Below are 19,008 nucleotides of genomic sequence, written 5' to 3' on the forward strand. Positions count from 1 at the left end.
TCCTTCAACGCTTGGAAAATCAAACCGGAGTGATGCAAGCAGAAGATAGCTTAAGTGGGAGACGGTACGAAAACATTTTGACCACTGATGCTTGCTGTAGCTACCTCCTCTTCCTAGGGAATGTGATTTATGCATTTTTATTTTCGGCGTGGTGTGAAGATGCACTAGTTTAAAATTCTGTTTTCAAATGTTGTACCATTTTCCATTCTTTTGTTGCTGCATTTAATCTTAAAGGAGATGAATTTTCACTCGACTCGTTGTCATCGTTATGTAGGGCCGTGTGTTGAATTTTTTTCGATATGTCTGCATTTAAGTCAGCAATTATCTCTCAAGGCACGGGCTTTGATTTTTTCCCCCTTATATTGCAATTCCGAAGCAGCTTCCGAAACGAGTCGCAAGCATCTGTACCATAGTGAAACTATTTTGTAAATTTTTTAGCAAAAGTAATATAATTATCAAAAAGTAGTAGAAGCTGCCCATATAGAACTATCTAAACTGCATCATGTATTTTCCTACAGAGAATAAGGGCCACCTCCTCCACCTCAAGTGTCATAATAATCCAAGCTTAACTCCAGTGAAAGGTCAGTATGACAGTATGATTGCCTGCTTTTCTTTAAAAAAATTATAACCATTATAAAAAAAATCCTAGGACTCGCAGGAATTTCTCCATAATTTTAACGAATCATAAGTTTATACTGTTTTGTATAAACTCAACTTTATAAACTTTTATATCTAGGAGCAACAGTATAGATAAAAATGTTCACACTGAATCTTCATATGTTGCTCCTAACTCCAAATAAAATTGGTGGTGCTTCTAGAGGGGGCCCTTCTTCTGCAGGACGCAAGCAGCGGCCACAGACATGGCATGATGGTTTCTGCCTGACCGTGCAGAATCAGCAAGAATCGGGTCCTTTTTTTTTTTTTGAAAAGGTCGCGTCGAGAATTTAAATACTGGTCGGCGGTGGCATGCATTCCGGTAATGCCTTGGTCAAGATTTGTGTGCAACCAAGCTTGGACGGCCTGTTCTTGCCTTCTTGGTGAGTTGACCAGACTCGCATCTACTGGTAGTCAGAGGTTATTTGTTTATTAATGCTTGTTTGGTCTGGTTCCTGTATAGTACAGTACAGGCCTTCCCCTAATCCGACCTAATCCAAGCTGATTGTTTCCTGGGACAGTTGGCGGATCTCACTCACTCGAGCAGGCTCAGTGCAGTGCGGCTAGCTGCCGGTCCTTTTTGCATACCACTGCCAACAGTTCCATTTAATTGCAATAGAAGCTCATGAGCTATTTATTGGATTATTTTATTTGCTGGTTAGTGTCCGAGTATAGCATTATGGGTAACTAAAGGAAACTATCTGCACATAGAGCGATAAAAATTCTACAAATATCGTATCGTCCGTGTTTGTTTCGGAGGTGGTAGGTAGCGCGTACAGCGGCCGCACGGTATTGTATCGCGACGATTTTTCCGCGGCAGCATTTTCGCCGTACGCAGTTCAAATCTCACCGTAGGCTGAAGCGCCGCACGGCAGCCGTGCACCGTTTGGTGTGATTCTGCGTTGTGTCCCGTGAATAAGCGGCTTCTTCTCGCCCAAATAATGTACAATCATTATTGGGGTATACAATCATTATTGGGGTATATACCAGATGTATAGATAACAAAAGGAAATTTCTAAAAGGAATATATAATCTTGTTTAAAAAAAAAGGATATGCACATGCGACATGCCCATCCTATTTGAGAGGTTTTGCCGGACTGTCGTCCTCCCTCGACCGTCGCCAATATTCGGACGGTTCACCGGGACCCCTCTCCCATTCCAAGGGCCGCCGCGTCCTCTCCTCTCCGCTCCGCCCCACCACCTCGCAGTGCCTCTCCCCACCGCCCTCCCCTCCGCGCCGGCCGGCCAAGCCCGATCCAGATCCAGGTGTGCATCCTTCCTTCCTCCCTCCCTCGCTTCCTTTCTTGCGCGGCAACCGCGCCGCTATCCTTCCTTGCTTCCCCCGTCGGCTGGCGTCCTCATCCCCTCCCTGGACGGAAGACTCCATTGGCGCGGAGTGGGGATCTGGACGGGGTCGCAATGTTTCATTCCTGTCGACTTCGCCTTTTTTTTTTTTGGCTGGTTAGGATAGGATCGCCTCGCTTGTTCGTTATGCTCTGCGCTGCGGGATCTTTCCCCTTCGTTGCTGTGAGCGCTGGAATCCAACTGCTTGTTTATTTTTCCAATTAACCAATCGATCGATCAATCCAGTTTGTTGCGGATTTGGTCTATTTTGCCGCGTCTTTGTTACAATTTGACGATTTTGTTAGGGATTTGCCCCCGGGCTTCTGCGTGGCTGTACCTTTGTTGTATCGATAATTCCGTGGATAGATGTTTTCTTAACTAGAATTGGAATCCGTCAATTCGGGTCACCAATTGGTGCGGCAATGTAAATGTGGCCAGATGATGCGTCCTCACGATACTTGCTGATTTATGCTGGGGGTGGGTTTCTGGCCTGGATCTTGAACCATTAGCAGAAAAGAAAAGAAAGTAATGTTTAAGCTTATTCCATTGCGACAGGGACCGCGATAGTGCCGCATTAAGTAGTCGTTTTCGCTATGTGCAGTGCATGCTGTCGTTCCACACTTCACTTTGGCAATCCCACTACCAACGAAGACTATTACCCGGATACTAGTTCAGATTTTTTTTATCCCTACAGTGAGAAACCTCAAATCAGGGAATCAGGGACATATAGTACTACATTTGAATCCTCTAATTTCTTTCATGTTAGTATATTTAAAGGGCTTTTGCCAGCCTTTATCATTGCTTTGAGAACCTGCTCATGTGATGGGTAAATATGCGCATTACTATCCATTGCTTTGCTTGCCATCCTCTTATCTGATATAGATTAGACTATTGAGCTTACCCGCTAAATATAGTCTTATGTTACTCCAGATTTATTGCTGAATATATGATGTTCAATTTCTTGGAATAAAAAGAGGTGCAACCATGTGGAGAACATGCACTGTCTCTTACAGTTTCTTTGCTTAATGAACTAGCTTTCTCCTATGTGGCAATTAAAGCATGCTGCTGGCGATAGGAAACTGTATGCTCGCACATGCTTTCAGTGCTGCCTTTGTGACAAATTGGCGTAAGCTCCCAGTGCTTACTATATATTAGTGTATGAGTGCTAGTCCTTGTCCATTTTAGTGTAATTGCTAGGAGTGTTGAATTGTCATGTCGCACAGTAGGCAATAATTCTTCCTGAAATGGGTTGTTGTCCAATGTCCATTAAGGTTCTACTTTCAATTTTATGGTGGAAAGATTTCTTTTAGGATGTGGTGTAATACAGTTCGTGATAGTTCTTTCCAGAAATGATGGTTGTCTGCTAAGATTCTGCTTTCATTTACCAGTGGGAAAATTTTCATTTTTTCTGCACCTAAAAATTCGCAGCAAAATAAACCATCTTAAACAACAATTGCTACTTGAATTTCAGTCCCTTTGTTCTTTCTTTTACTGCAACATGATTGGGCTTTGGAGTGACTTCTACGGTTCTACTCATTGAAATGACTTTCTTTGTTCTGTCCATTATGAATAAATCATTTCATCCCCTAAAAGATATGTTGAAATTTCTGTGTCATCTGTTTTATCTCTTATAGATTCCTTTTGCTCTTAAAATACTTTTGATGATTTGAATATAAGATTTACCGCTTTACAAGATCAGGAGAAAAGTGTGAAATGCGAAGTATCAAGGATGCAATATACACTGAATATGTGCTAATCAGTAGGCAACCAATTTTCTTTATTTCAAGAATGGCCAGAGAACTGCCCATCATTCCATTAGAGAAGAAGAGTGACCGATTAGTAATAGTATCTTGATAGTTGACAAAGCTGTATCTCCGGATGGAACTTTATTTGTTTGTTTACACTAGTAACTGTATGTTGAGTTCTTGTTGAGTCACCTATGTCTCACAGCATATGTACATGTGTGGTGTGGTGGTATATTATTACTTCTGATGGATTTTGATAGCTTCACATTGTGTATACTCCTGAATATTTTCTTATTATTTGCTTGGACAGGATTCAAACTAATCAATTACATTGCCACCATGGTTCTGGATTCGTTATCATCTCCTCACAGGAGGTCCCAAAACACATTCTTTGTGTCATCCGCAAAGAAGCCTCAGTCATCTCGAGATGACAGTTGGTCTGCATTGGTTGAGCGGCACCGGTTCCTCTTGACAACGCTTGTTGTGCTTGCCTTCCTGTGCACCATCTATCTGTACTTTGCAGTAACCTTGGGGGCATCAGATGCTTGCGCTGGATTGGCTGGGGCAGAGAGGATTGAGTGCCAGGCAAAATCTCTTCTGCGCCATGGAAAGTTGAAATTCCTCTGACTTTGAGTTGTTGGAGGCTTATTGGTGAAAACCAAAATATTGAGTTTTATATGCGCTCTGGTCACAGGTCTTATTCTTCATACCTTCAATCTGTATATTTTTGGTGGTGGGTGGTTTGTATTTCATGCCCATGTACTTGAACTGCGAGATTTACTGTACCGGTAGAGGCAACAAATCTAATAGTTATAGAGCTGAGTCTGTGGAATCAGTATAATGTAGGTCATCATATTATTCTTTTACCATGGTGTACTAAAAACATCATGGTGCCAGTATTCATCCAGGAGATCTTGATATTGTCTCCCTTGTGGCATGTTGTAACTCGCAATTAATTTGACACCGTGCTACCTCAGTACTTGTTGATCCAAAAGTAGGCATTGGTGCAATTTTTTAGTGTTCATCTTAATGCCTTAAGAACCAACTGCCCACTGCACATGACGATAGTTAATTTGGCAAAGTATTGCTGTTAATATGACAACCTGGAGCATGATGTACATCTAGTTTCGTGATATAGTTATTCAAGAACTAGAAGAGTTCTATTTGGTCTGTGTTAAAACCATAAGAGTTGTAGCAAGACAACAATATCAGAGAAAATTACACAACCAAAGAAGCTGCTACACTACTAGCCCATGTCTCCTATCATGCCAATTAGATGCTGAAGACCTACCTCGAAGGAATATCATCGGAGAGAAAGTTGCTTGACAAATCAATACTTGTCATAAGTGCAATGGTTGCTTCAAAAGTATGATATCTTGATTCGCTCGAAGTATAAATATTACAGACTCATTCAAAATTTGACAGGTCACTTTCCAAAGGTATGTTGAATTAGGTCTTTGGCTGCATCATGGATGTTAGATTGGCGAAACTTCTTGGTATGGAACCTACCAAACTGTTGTCTGCCAGATCCAGCAGCTGGAGAGAGGAGAGCTGAGATATCTGCCAAGGGATGCTCCCATTGAACATGTTCCATCGCAGTCGAAGCACCCGTAGTAAGGTGTAAGGAAAATGGCCCTATGCCATATTAATTTTGGTGATTAATGACAACATAGTTATTTGGACTAATGTGTTTGCAAGATGAACCTTTGTAGGTGTTTTATAGGTTCCAATGATGAATTACAAAACCATCAAAATGAGAAGAAAAAGGAAGACTTAGAAGAATTCTATGGCATCCAAATGATAGCAAAAAATTAGAGATGGTAATGAAGCTGGGACAAAGACACGCGAAGAATTGAAGCGAATCCTGCTAAAGACAGTGCACCGACGCATTCACCAATTCATACGGTGATGTGTCTAAGTGTCCCCGAATAAGTTGGTGACTAAAGAACAGTAGCAAGGCCAAGATACTATGGTCATCGGATCATACAGTGCACATAAGATCAAGAAACCGAATCAGTCTAAGATCAAGAAACCGAATCAGTCGGTGACAAGGATCAACCAGAAGATGGCAGCATGTACTGTGAGCACCGACACATTCGGTGAGCATATCACCACCGAATCAGTCAGTGTGATCGGCTCGGCTCAGGATTGGCTCAGATTCGGCTCGGGTAGTTTTGGAGTTAAATTTAGCATGCACTGACTTATATGGTGGGTGTAGAAGCATAGCAGTGAATCAGTCGATGAAGCAAGAAGGCTGCGGCTCAGCAGAGCCACCGATTCATACGGTGAGGTTCAAGAAGGGTCACCGAATCAGTCGGTGACAAAGAGCCTAGGAGTCGGTGGCTCAACGGCTACCTTGAGGGAGACCACCGATTCATGCAGTGGTGCACTCTGAGGAGCACCGAATCAATCAATGATTTCGGTTTTGGTGACCATTGGAGCAACGGCTAGTTTTTGGGGTTGGCTCTATTTATACCCCAATGCCCGGCCATTTGAGTTGTGTTAGAGCTTGGAGAAGCTATAGGCTTGGTTTTCACATTCACACAAGTGCTCTCAACACCAAATTGCTTAAGAGAAGATTAAGGCAATTAGCATAAGGCTTAGGTCTTGATTAGTGTTAGTTTAGGCCTATTAGCGCATTGCTTTAGGGATTAGTCTAGAGTTAGGTGAGGTTTGCAAACCTCCTTTTGTATCGGTGCTTGTGCGCACCCAGAGTTGTAAATCCGGGACTTGTAAGTCTTGCGAGACCCTCCAACTGAGTTTGTGGAGTGGCCGCCGGTGCTTGTGATAGGGAGGAGAGGCCCTAAGCGTTTTGCTGAAGCTCTACCAAGTGAAGAGCGGTAAGGACCATCCGGGAGAGGTTAGGCGGAGACCCACTTGCACGTGGGGAAGGCCCGTCGGCTATCCTACGGAGTTACTTCATCGGGGAGTTTATGCCCTTACGCGCGGGCATTCCCTTTGAGAGGGGCTCTAACAACGAGGACTAGTGGAAAGTTTTGCTTTCCGATACCTCGGTAAAAATCACCGTGTCGCCACGTTGGGAGTTTGCCTTCTCTACCTCATTTACCTTCTGCATTTCTTATTGCACTTACTTTTCGCGTTTACCTTTTCTAGAATTGCCATGTGTAGTTTGTAGGATTGGAACCTAGGGTGCAAAACTCTTTTGCGATAGAGCTAGCAACACATAGAAAACCTAATGCACGTCTAGATAGAAATTGAAATATGTTTTTATACGTGCTTGGAGTCTTAGATTTTGGAATACCCAATTCACCCTCCTCTTAGGGTGTCACGATCCCTTCACAAGGGATGACTAAATCTTATCCATGAAGGAATTGTTCCAGAAAACTTATTCTCACCAAGATCCAGAATCATTAGCCTCCTACATCTCTTAAGAACTAGTGGGAATCCTCCCATGAGATTGTTGTTCGCCAGGTGCACTGATTCTAGTGACAAATTGGAATTCTCCGATATCGACACGATCTCGAAGAAGGTATTGCTTGACAAATCCATAAACATGAGATCCCGCAAGTCTCACAGGCAGTCAGGGATTTCTCCAGACATGATTGTGTGATAGGTCCAAGATTTTTAGAGAATCCTGTCGACAGAATGCCAGAGGAAATCCTCCTGTGAAGCTATTGTTTGCCAACGAAATCAGGGGTGAAGCCAGGCTTTGCCACCGGGGTCGGCTCCTTTGGACAGCGGAGTTAAATATATAGATGAACATTATTATACAATATTTTACAGATTTCGTCGGGTCCGACGACCCCAATGAACTGGCAGCTTCGCCCCTGAACGAAATGGCAAGAAATTTAGGCCTTAGTTCATCCTCGAATCCTAACTTTAGCACTATGCAAAAAGAAGATTTCCCATCACATCAAATTTGCGGTACATGCATAGAGTACTAAATGTAGACGAAATTGAAAACTAATTGCACAGTTTTGTTGTACTTTACGAGACGAATCTTTTGAGCCTAATTAGTCAATGTTTGGCCAATAATTCACAAATACAAACGAAATGCTACAGTGCGCAACAGTACTGGCACAATGATTTTAGCACTCCAAAATTGGGCAACTAAACATGACCTTACTACTCGTGCTGAAGTATGGTACGTACCGTGCCTGGAACATGTTCTTACTGATGTCAAAGTACCGGAGATTCTTCAGCGACAAGCGCGCAGGCACCTCCCCCTCCAGCTGATTGGCGTTAAGATCAATGGCTTCCAGCGCCGTCAGATTGGCCATTTCTTGCGGGTATCTTCCCGGTGAAATCGTTGCAGAAGAGACCCAGGAACACGAAGCTCGAGTGGTTCCCAATGGAACGGGGGAATCGGTCCGGCCACCGAGTTCCACTGCAGATTGAGACGCTGCAAGCTCGCTAGTCTCCCGATCTCCGCCGGGAGCTGGCCGGCACGCGGTAGGTGTGGAGGATCACGGAGTGAAGATTTGTGGCGTTGCCGATCTCCGGCGGGATGCTTCCGGGAAATGGGAATGGATTTGTTCTGCACGTGGAACGTTGTGACCTCCGGCCAGCTTGTGGATGACGCCGGCGAGCATGTTCCTCGACACGTCGAACGCCCGCATCTCTCGAAGAAGGGAGAGCGACCGTGGTAGCGGTCCGTGTAAGCCGTTGGAGGACAGGTTGAGGTGCTTGGTTCCTCGCATCCTCGCCGCCATGGCTCCGGTATCTTGCCGGAGAGGCTGTTGTGCGACAGGTCGAGGTACGTTAGGTCGAGGTACATGTCAATTTATTATATTCTTTTTTAAAAAAACATGGACATCAGGATGTGAAGGTGGTGGACGCGCCTATAAATAATGAGATGGCGATGGATCAATACACGTCTCTCAAATTAAACAAGTAAAATTATGTTCAGTACGAGGATTGGATGAGGCATCGTCATCAACCCCATTCCTCATAACATTTATCCTATTGATGAAGGGATGCTATTATTTGCATTGCTCTAAATCATTTCCGCAGTTGTCCTCATCGGTTTCATCTAGCACTACGCTAGAAAAACTTTGTGACGACGACTAGAACAAGTTTGACCTGCCAACAACCTTGAACCAGCACAAATACCGTCTATGCTTGCGGGTGCTCGCCCGCTAGCACAGACCGCTCTCTGCTAGCGGGCGACATTAGCCACCTGCTAGCACAGATACTTTCTGTACTGGCGATGTGGTTACATCACCCGCCAGCACAGATGGTTTCTGTGCTGGCCGGTGCTTAGGCCGACCGCCAGGAATATGTATTTTTCCATTCAATATATTATTTTTCGTGAATTATTTATTACTTTTATTTTCTACCAGCTTTTAGCTGTCAAATTAAAATATGTATCTCCAACAACGTAACAACAAACTTGAATAATAAATAATTCACATTATTAAAAATTGCATCCTACATAATATATAATTCACATTATTAAAAATCCAACATTTGGAATAGAGTTGTTCTTTGCCACGCTAATATTAAATCTACTACACCCATCTACAAAGATTTGTGCACTTGTCCGCCATCAACACGCCATCTCTATCAAAGAATGCTCCATCCTCATGACAAATCTCACGTAGGATGAACCTCTCGCCATGTCCGTACAAATGATGTCGATTTGTTTGTCTTTGATCTTGCTATAGTTACTGTCGACGGTAGGCATCTGCAGGTATACAGTAAATGAAGATTAGGATGTATTACCATTAGGAAGTTAGCAACATGGCAGTGTATAAGAGACTTACGTCTTCAGGGTTCGTCCGGTACCTCCCATTATTTTTGATGAACTCGTACACGTAATATCCATATAGCACAGAGCCGGGAGGTTGCTTGTGGCACTGCAAACAAATAGAAAAATGATGAATTTTTATTAATGACAAGTCTACATTATATGAAAAAAATCAAGTTTTTATGTTCTTACGAATCTATGATATATTATTTTCATAGATTTTGTCCTTTTTGGATTGTAAACCCCGCCTTTTAGTATGTAAAGCTTGTACACACTTTGAGGATATAAAGACAAGAGTTAGTAATACAACTTAGGTGTATAGAATGTCAACATGCATTTAAATACTGCCAAGGAATGTCTTACTTTTGTATAATGCCTATGAAATCCTTGTACCTATCTCTATGATAGCTAGCTGAGTCGAGGATCACTGCTTCTCCTAGCTTGGGTAAAATAATGATGCAAATCCAGTGGTGTCTGCATTATATTAAAATAATTTATATTACAGACGACATTAAATAGCACCTAGTATATATATAGTAATTAAAACTAGCTTACTCAAAACCGTAAGGAGCCATGATATAATCCTTGTCAGACTTTTTCTTCATTACTTTAGCAATGTATACGGACACTTTGTGCATTTCTTCTCAGTGGGCTTTTTTTATAGCATCTTTCTTCGCTTGTGTATTTGCTCCTTCTATTTGTGTTTTGATCGTTTCCATCATTTTGAGCTTGTGCTCTGGCTCGCTTATTCGTGTTGGGTCAAGGTACGTTACCTTGAATCTGCCATGCATCAATTCTTCCTCCCTCCATTGCATCCTGCAGAATAGGTTGCTCAGGTACTTGACATAAAATACATATGTATTTAAAACTCGTGTATGTGGTACATGTAGACTTACAAGCACCATACAGAAATGAGATTCATGTCGAGTTGTTGTTGATGGTAAAGTCTGTGCAAATTCTCGAAATCAATCACAATCTGGTACGGGAGAATGCCAAGGAAAACCTTAGTTGGGACATATATGGTGATTGCTCGAATACCTTGCTTCATTACATTCATGATCCATCCATGCACTTTATTCAGTTCCCATGGGCCCTCTAGCAGATCCCCTCAATACAAGAATGGTTTGCCATGCTCATAATCCATTGGGACATCATCTGACGCAAAGAATTGAGGTTTTGATCCGTTTCCTTTTGCCGAGAGGCACTGGGAGTTACAGATTTTTCATCGGAAGATAAAGCCTTCTTCTTCAATACGTTTCAAAACTTGTCGACATATGCTGATGGAGCCTTTTCATATGTGCTGACCATACGAGGTACCATTGGCCTCTTGGGAGGTGGAGATGCCGGCGAAGGTGATGTTGGATCATTAACTTCTAAATCATCTACCCATTCGTCGCCTTCTAGTGCTAATGTCCCATTGTACTCATTGAGAGCTTCTAGGACAGGTGATAGCATTAGCTGCTCGTCCTCATAGTTAGCTCCCTGCACATGTGATAGCATCGGCTGCTCTGTGTCAACATTTGAATCTAGAAGGGGTAGTTCTTGGCTCGGCCGTGAGGTTTCTGGCAATGCATTCAAAATGATATCTCGACGATGCCACAGTAAGTACTGGTTCATCGCATCACCGAGAACCTCAATCCCCTCATCAGTAGGGATGTCTATCTCTCACGACTCATCCAACACCATAACAACTTGCACCCAGGCGTATTCTGGCGGGGGTGCCTTTGGGAACACATGAACCGTTACTGCCATGCCAGTTGCGACCTCTCGAAACTTATTTTGTTTCTTTCCATAAGGTATAACCAACCTGCATGGTGTATCCACTTCTATGTTGTCAACGGGATACCTCACATTTGCAATGGAGCTAGCACTACTCGGAGCAATGAATCCTGTATGGGAAAGTAGCATGGTTGGTTTTGCCTATCGTTGACCATCGGATACTATTGAATCAACCATCGTTTGGCTCATCACATGGTTGGCCAAGAACTCTAAGAACTCCTACTTAACAATTTCTCTCAACTACTCTTCAAGGTTTTTCTTATAACGGTCGCGCTTGCTGTAGCTTGCTTGGTCGTTGGGGAATGCTTTACCCCAGGGCAATGTTGATGACATCCCTCGAACATGCCTAGAGTGCTTCGCGATTCCGATCGCGGCAGTTAGCTGATCTTTCAACCTATCGTGCTTGAAAAGACCCTTCTTTTGCACCTCGGTGAGCTGTTCCAACCTCTCGTCAATTAGCTCTATTGAGGGGTGTTTGAATTTAACCTTGTCGTTGGGTGTTAGAGTCGAAATTCGAGCTAGTACCCAATTCCTGCTGCGCTCATCCAAGCCTGCAAACATATCCGGTAAACCAGCTCTCCTCTATTTTTCTTCCTCTCTCCTCCATTTAGCGATCTTGGCAGCGTACCCTCCCACACCCAAGTGATGGGGGTTCTCGACGGCTTTCATAGCCTTCATGGTATTTTCTTCGCTCAGGGTTTTTGCTTCTGGCATGTTCTTCTGTTGTTTGAACTCTTCCCACATTTTTGGATGAATCTTACCAAAGTCATCCCTAGTATTCTTGCCTTTCTGTACATATTCTTTATTAATAATAGACCTCCAATTCCTAAAACATCTCCCAAGGAGGCCCTTGGCAAAATTTCTTGCGAATTTCTCTTGACCTTCAGGAAAAGTGAACCTTTCTTTCACTATGGCCCACAATACATCCTTTGTACTGGTAGGCACCTTCTTACAATTTCTAGTTGTGATCCAGGTTTGGAATTTATCCCTGACAATAGCTCCACATATGTTCTGAAATCTAGCAGATATCTCTCAGGTAATATGGGCTCATCTTTGGCACCAAGCTCTTCTATTATGAGACTACCTTTTTCAGGGATCTAATTTTAGCTTCGTTGCCCACGTTTCCTTTTCAGATTACTACCAGAAGCAGTAGTAGCTAAAGGTTGTGGTGCAGAGGCAGCTACCTCCTCTTCATGCAGAGTAGATGTTCTACGACGTCGCGGCGGGGAATGCACCGGGGATTGGTCATCGTTCTATAGAGAAAATAATAGTTGGAGTTTATCATCTTCATGTGAACAACAAACATATCACTAGCTAGTATATGAATGTGCATGTAGGTACTTGATGATCCGCGGTTGGATTGTATTCAGGGTCATTTTCATCTAGACGCCTGCGAGACCTAGGTAGGCTTGGTTCATACTCAGGTGGACTAGAATACGATCCACAATCATCGGCAGAATCTGAATCCTCCTCGGACGATTCAACATTGTTCTCATTGTTGTCCATCACTCTTAATATGCAAAATTGTAACACTTGCAATTAAAATGTATTTATGGATTTATACACATCAATATCATCAATTTAAACATATATATTATTCATGAATTTATACATATCAATAGATATTAGTACACCAAGCTTTTCCTATTACAATTTATAAATATTTATTATTCATAAATTTATACATATCAATAAATATTAGTACACCAAACTTTTCCAATCACAATTTATACATATTTATTATTCATGAATTTATGCATATCAATAAATATTAGTACACCAAAATTTTCCTATCACAATTTTTACATATTTATTATTCATGAATTTATACATATCAATAAATATTAGTACACCAAACTTTTCCTATCACAATTTATAAATATTTATTATTATTGAATTTATGCATATCAATAAATACTTGTACACCAAACTTTTCCTTTCACAATTTATACATATGTATTATTCATGAAAATTGCAATCCATAAATATTTATACACCAAATTTATTATTATATTTTCTTTTATATAATAATTTGCAATCCAGTAATTATATTTGCATGAAAAGAAACCAACCGTTTGGGCTCGGGGAGAGGAAGAGGCGCTTCGGCTCGGGGGAGAGGAAGAGGCGCGACAGCCTTGGAGAGGACTGATGGCGGCGTGGGATTGGGGATGAGCGGCGCCTCGGGGAGGAGCGGCAGCGCTGGGAGAGGCGGCGCCGCTCCGGTGGTCGTGGAGGAGGCAGTGCTCGAAGAGGAGCGGTGGTGCGGCATCACGGAGTGGCAGCGCGGTGCACGGGAGGAGAGGTGGCGGCGCACGGGGAGGAGCGGTGGCATCGAGGAGGAGGTGGTGTCGGGGAGGGGGCCGCGGCGGCGCTCGTGGAGGAGGGCCGCGGTGGCGCACGGGAGGAGGGTGGCGGCGCTTGTGGATGAGGGTCACGGCGGCGCACAGGGAAGGGGCCGCGGCGGTGCTCCGGGAGATGCGGCGGTGCACAGGGAGCGGCGGTGGTGTCGAGGAGGGTGGCGGTTCCGATGCAAAAATTTGGTAGTCTAACGGCGTAGTGAAACTTTCACGTCGGGACTTAGAAAATTTGGTGCCCTGGTCACACGTTATATAGGAGAGATCTATTCTGGCGGGCGCTAATGCCGCCGGCTAGCACAAAGCCTTTGCGCTGGGGGCAGCATTAGTGCCCACCAGAACAGCTCTTCTGTTCTGGTGGGTGTCATTAAGCCCCCGCCAGCAAAGAGTTTTCAGCAAATTTCAAACATTTTGAATACTTGCTAAGTAAGTTCAAAATTATTTGAATCTTCTACACCTGAACATAAATGTTTTATAGTGCTTGTAAAAATTATATTTTCATAAATAACACAAAAGTTTTTGACTAGTTAGTTCACATGTCACTATAGGTTGAAACTCCTCATGAGTTATTGGGTGATTAGGACTTGGATATCCATTTGGGAAGGACATACTGTTATACTATCTCAAAATTTTCTCATTATTTTTGGTCCATGTTGGTGCACTGGTAAATTGGTTACATGCCAAATATCATGATTGTTGGACCAAATTATATTTTATTTAAATTTAGTTAAATCGAAAAGTAAATGGATTTTCGTGTTAAACCTTTTAAACATGTCCATATTTAAGAAAATTCTATGATTTGAGATAAAAACTAAAATGTATCTTTAGAAGAAAACACCAAATCCAAGGGGGAAGATGGATTGTGCCATTCCATCTAGGTTTAATTTAATTTTAATAAAATACAAATTTATTGAACAATCATGATAATTGGCAGGTAACCACTTTACCAGTACACTAACATGGATCAAAAATAATAAGATAATTTTGAGATAGTGTAACGGTACGTCCTTCCCAAATGGATATCCAAGTCATAATCAACCTATAACTCATGAGGTGTTTCAACCTATAGTGACATGTGAACTGGCTACTCAAAATATTTGTGTTATGTATATAACATTTATGTTCAAGTGTAGAAGTTTGAAATAATTTTGAACTCATTTAGCAAGTATTTAAATTGTTTAAAATTTGGTGAAAACTCTATGCTGGCGGGTGCTTAATGCCACCCACCAGCATAGATCGTCTGTGCTGGTGGACGCTAATCTCACCCGCCAGCACAGATTCCTCTCTGCTTGCAGGTGACATTAGCATCCGCCAGCACTGATGCCTCCCTACAAAGGCTGGGGGAGCACATGAAATTTTCTAAGTCCCGACGTTGTCAACGGAAATCACGTCATCAGGCTGCCCAACTCCACCGCGGCCCCGGAGCGCCGGCGGCCTCCTCCCTAAGCATCGCCTGCTCCTCGTCAGGCTGCCTATCATTCCCGCCGGGCCTCCTCATCCCCGTCGGGCCTCCTCCTCCTCGCCGACCCGCCTCTCACCCTAGCCGGGCCGCCTCTCATCCTAGCCGGGCCGCCTCCTTCCCCGAGCAACGCCTCGTTCCCGAGCGCCGCCTCCTCCCCGCTGGGCCACCTCTTCCCCGGCCGGCAGTTGTTTTTTCCTTTTTTAAGTAAATTCATTAAGGAAAATGGATTGACTAGACAAACCTTAAATATGTATTCGATTATTAAATTTGATGCTTCTCTATTATCAATTTTAGGATAATAATTGTTTTATTTTTATATTTTTTACAATATATATCATTTTTTGCTTAAGGTTATAATTGTTACCTTTTTTCCATTTTTTCCATGTAATTGCAACATGATAACAAATATATTATGATTAGTTATAACAGTATACATGAGATCTAAACCAACAATTGTAAATTTTTTCCATTATTTTGGACAATCTTTTATTCCGAACATTTCATGAATTGTTGCTTGTCCTTGTCGATGGATCTTTTTATTCCAATGGTACCTCTCCCTGATAATCTGCCCTCGTGTCGAGATTCCGGTAAACCAATAGCTTTCTTATCTTTTATGTAATCTCGATCATCACTCTCTTCTGTATGGTAGCTCTTAATCATGCTGCCCTCGGAAAAGACCTTGTTTCTCATGTATCCACATCTGATGGAAGTACATAGACCCTAGTTCAGTTATTTGTTGGACCTTGTGGACCATGAGATGTTCCATGATATCAAAAAAGGATAGAGGGAATCACATGTCGAGCTGGGCCTGAATTTCCGATACAAATAGCTGAAGCCTAGCCAACTCGATACAATCGATCACTTTCTACAAAATCACATTGAAGAAGTAACACATCCGTGTGATAACTATCTTTATAAATACTGGTTTGATAGCCCGGATCGCAATAGCAAGAAAAATTATAATCATCACATGAAAATCATGAGAGTTATAGCCGGCAAGCGTCATGTCCTTCAATAAGACTAGTGACCGGATGTTGGATGAAAATTCAGTCGGCACTTTCAACCCGTGCAAGCACTTGCACATAGCCAATCTCTCATCTGGTGTTAAGTTGTAGCTAGCTGGGGGAAGGTATTGATTACCATTAGGAAGTTCTTGTGGGTGGGGCTCTAGCCTAATTTGAAGGTGAACCAGATCCTTACGTGATTTTAGTCCATCCTTTATCTTGCCTGATAATTCCAGGAATTCGATGGTGCTATCGAACACATTCTTCTGAAGATGCATCCCATCAATAGCACGGTGCACCGCTAGCTCTCGCTAGTATGGAAAATACTTAAAGAAGATAGACATCTTCTTAAACGGCACATCTGCGACATATGTAGTTTTAGCCTACTTCCTTTCTCTTTTCGAATTATCAGCACCACCTAATGACTTCTTACCAAGTTTGAACTTGATCTTCTCACATGTTTCAAATACTATTTTACCCGTAACCAGTTTTGGAGCAAAATCATTCTTATTGGTGTCATCGAAAAAGTCCTTCATCCTGCGGTATTTGTGCATCTTCAATAAGAAGCGCCTGTGCCGCATGAACACTATTTTCATAGATCCCTTAAGGTACACATATGATGTTCCATCCAAGCAAACTACGCATGTTGTCTTACCTTTTACCTGACCTGTCAGGGAAAATAAGGTGGGATAATCATTGATGGTATCAAAGATAATGACCCTTAGTGTGAAGTGCTCCTATTTGTACTCATCCCACATCCAAACCTCATCTTCCAAAAGCTTCTACATATCTTCCATAAGTGGCTCAAGGAAAACATCTATGTTGATGCCAGGTTGCTTCGGGCTTTGTATTAGAATAGTTAGCAAAAGGAACTTTCTCTTGTGACATAGTCATGGGGGAAGGTTGTATATGGTCATCAACACTGGCCATGTGCTGTGTGTGCTGCTTCTATCACCAAACGGATTTATGCCGTCTGTACTCAACGCGAACCGTACATTTCTTTTTTCATCTGAAAACTCTAGATGATTAGCATCGAAGGTCCTCCACTAGCGAGCATCGAAGGATGTCGAGGCTTTCCGTCAGCCTTTACTTGATGATCAGCATGCCAAGTCATCATTTCACCGATCTTTGAGTTTGAGAACAAATACTTCGCATGGTCCACCACTGGCAAGTACCACATCACCAAGGTAGGGACTCTGCAATGAGTTGTCGTGTCAGTACCTGTATAGGACTCGTCCTCCACTTGAGCATCAACACTTTTATTTGCACCGTTCTTCCTCTTATTCTCGATGGAGGAATCGGCACGGTCCTCACAAAAATTGGCATTACTTTTGCAACGGTTAGCATCACAATTTGGACACTTTTCCAATGCTGCGTACTCACCGTAGTACAATATGCAGTGGTTCCTGCACGCGTGTATTCTTTGCACAGGCATCTTCAATGGATTGATAATTTTCTTTGCTTCATATGTGTTTTTTGGCACAAAGTTAGGCTTCGGGAGAAACTTGCCCAGCAGAGTAAGGAGATCATTGAAACTTTTGTTTGACCAGCCGAATTTAGCCTTCAGGATCAGAAGATGACGAACGAAATGCAACACTGTCCACTCCTCCCACATCCCTCATACATATGGTCCTTTGCTGCTATCTTGAGAGTCTCAAAATTCTCTAACCCTTTAGCACTCCCTAGCAACACTTCCAATTCAATGTGGCGCAACATGCCTTCCATATCAACATCACGTTCCTCGTCCACATGTGGTTCCACACGTGCATGTGTTTGATCACCATTTTGATCTTCGTGGTCATAATCATCATCCATCATAACATGATCATTTTTATTTGCATCATCACCACCCACTTCATTAGAGCTAGTATCGATATCTGTATTATTGAAAGTACCTCTGCCTCACCATGGTAGGATCAAATTGTGTATCCATCCACAAAACCTCACTTTATCAAATGCCTCTTGATGATATCAGTATCCTCCCACACAATATCAAAACACGGACAACGTATTTACTTGTCTTGCAAATGCGAGCGTGCTTCTCCATAGCCTCCACAAACTTTGATACCTCTGATGTGAATGTATGCGAATGTCTCTGTATGCCATACATCCATGCTCTATGATTCATCTTTAACAACTTATGACAAGAATTCTATGTTATATTAACTAATTTAATGAGCTATAGGTTGCAATTCTATAAACTCAATTAAATTATGGATGTAGTAACTAATAAGTAGGAAGAAATATAATAAAAACAATTCTATATTACCTTAAAGGAAACTCAATTAAACCATGGATGTAATAATTAATAAGTAGAAGAAAAAAAATCAAACTCAATTATATATTAAATTCAATCAATCTCATTAATAAAAACTAAGGATGTAATAATTAATGAGTAGGAAAAATATAATCAAACTCAATTCTATAATACATTAAAATGAAAAACATAGCATTGTAATAGTTATAATATGACCATAGAATTTTAATATGACCATAGAATTTTATTTAAAAAATAATCCATCTCTAATTATTTTCTCTCTCTTCCCTCCTCTCTCTTCTAGGTCTCGATCTAGATCTATATGACAACCTAATGAAGTTAGAAATGATGGATAGATGTTGAAAAAGAAGGTTGGAATGGCACAAACTTACCTTTTATAACCATATCCTTTAAAGAAAACAAGAGCAAAACCTTCCCCCTTAGATTTGGTATTTTTGGAGTTTTTCCCGAACTCCTCTCAGGCAAGCTCCAAATGGAAGGTTGACTAGGGAAGAAGCTGTTCGCGGCTTTATCTGGATGATATTTGTGCTGGCGGGCCACCTAACGCACCCGCCAACACAGATGCATCCCATCTGTGCTGGCGGGCACTAACCCACGGCCCCAGTCACCTTTGTGCTGGCGGGTGCCAATTTCGCCCGCCAACATGCTATTTTCAACATGCCAGCACTAATCGTTTCT

Source organism: Setaria viridis, chromosome 6, assembly GCF_005286985.2.
Source record: "Setaria viridis chromosome 6, Setaria_viridis_v4.0, whole genome shotgun sequence".
NCBI lineage: Eukaryota > Viridiplantae > Streptophyta > Magnoliopsida > Poales > Poaceae > Setaria > Setaria viridis.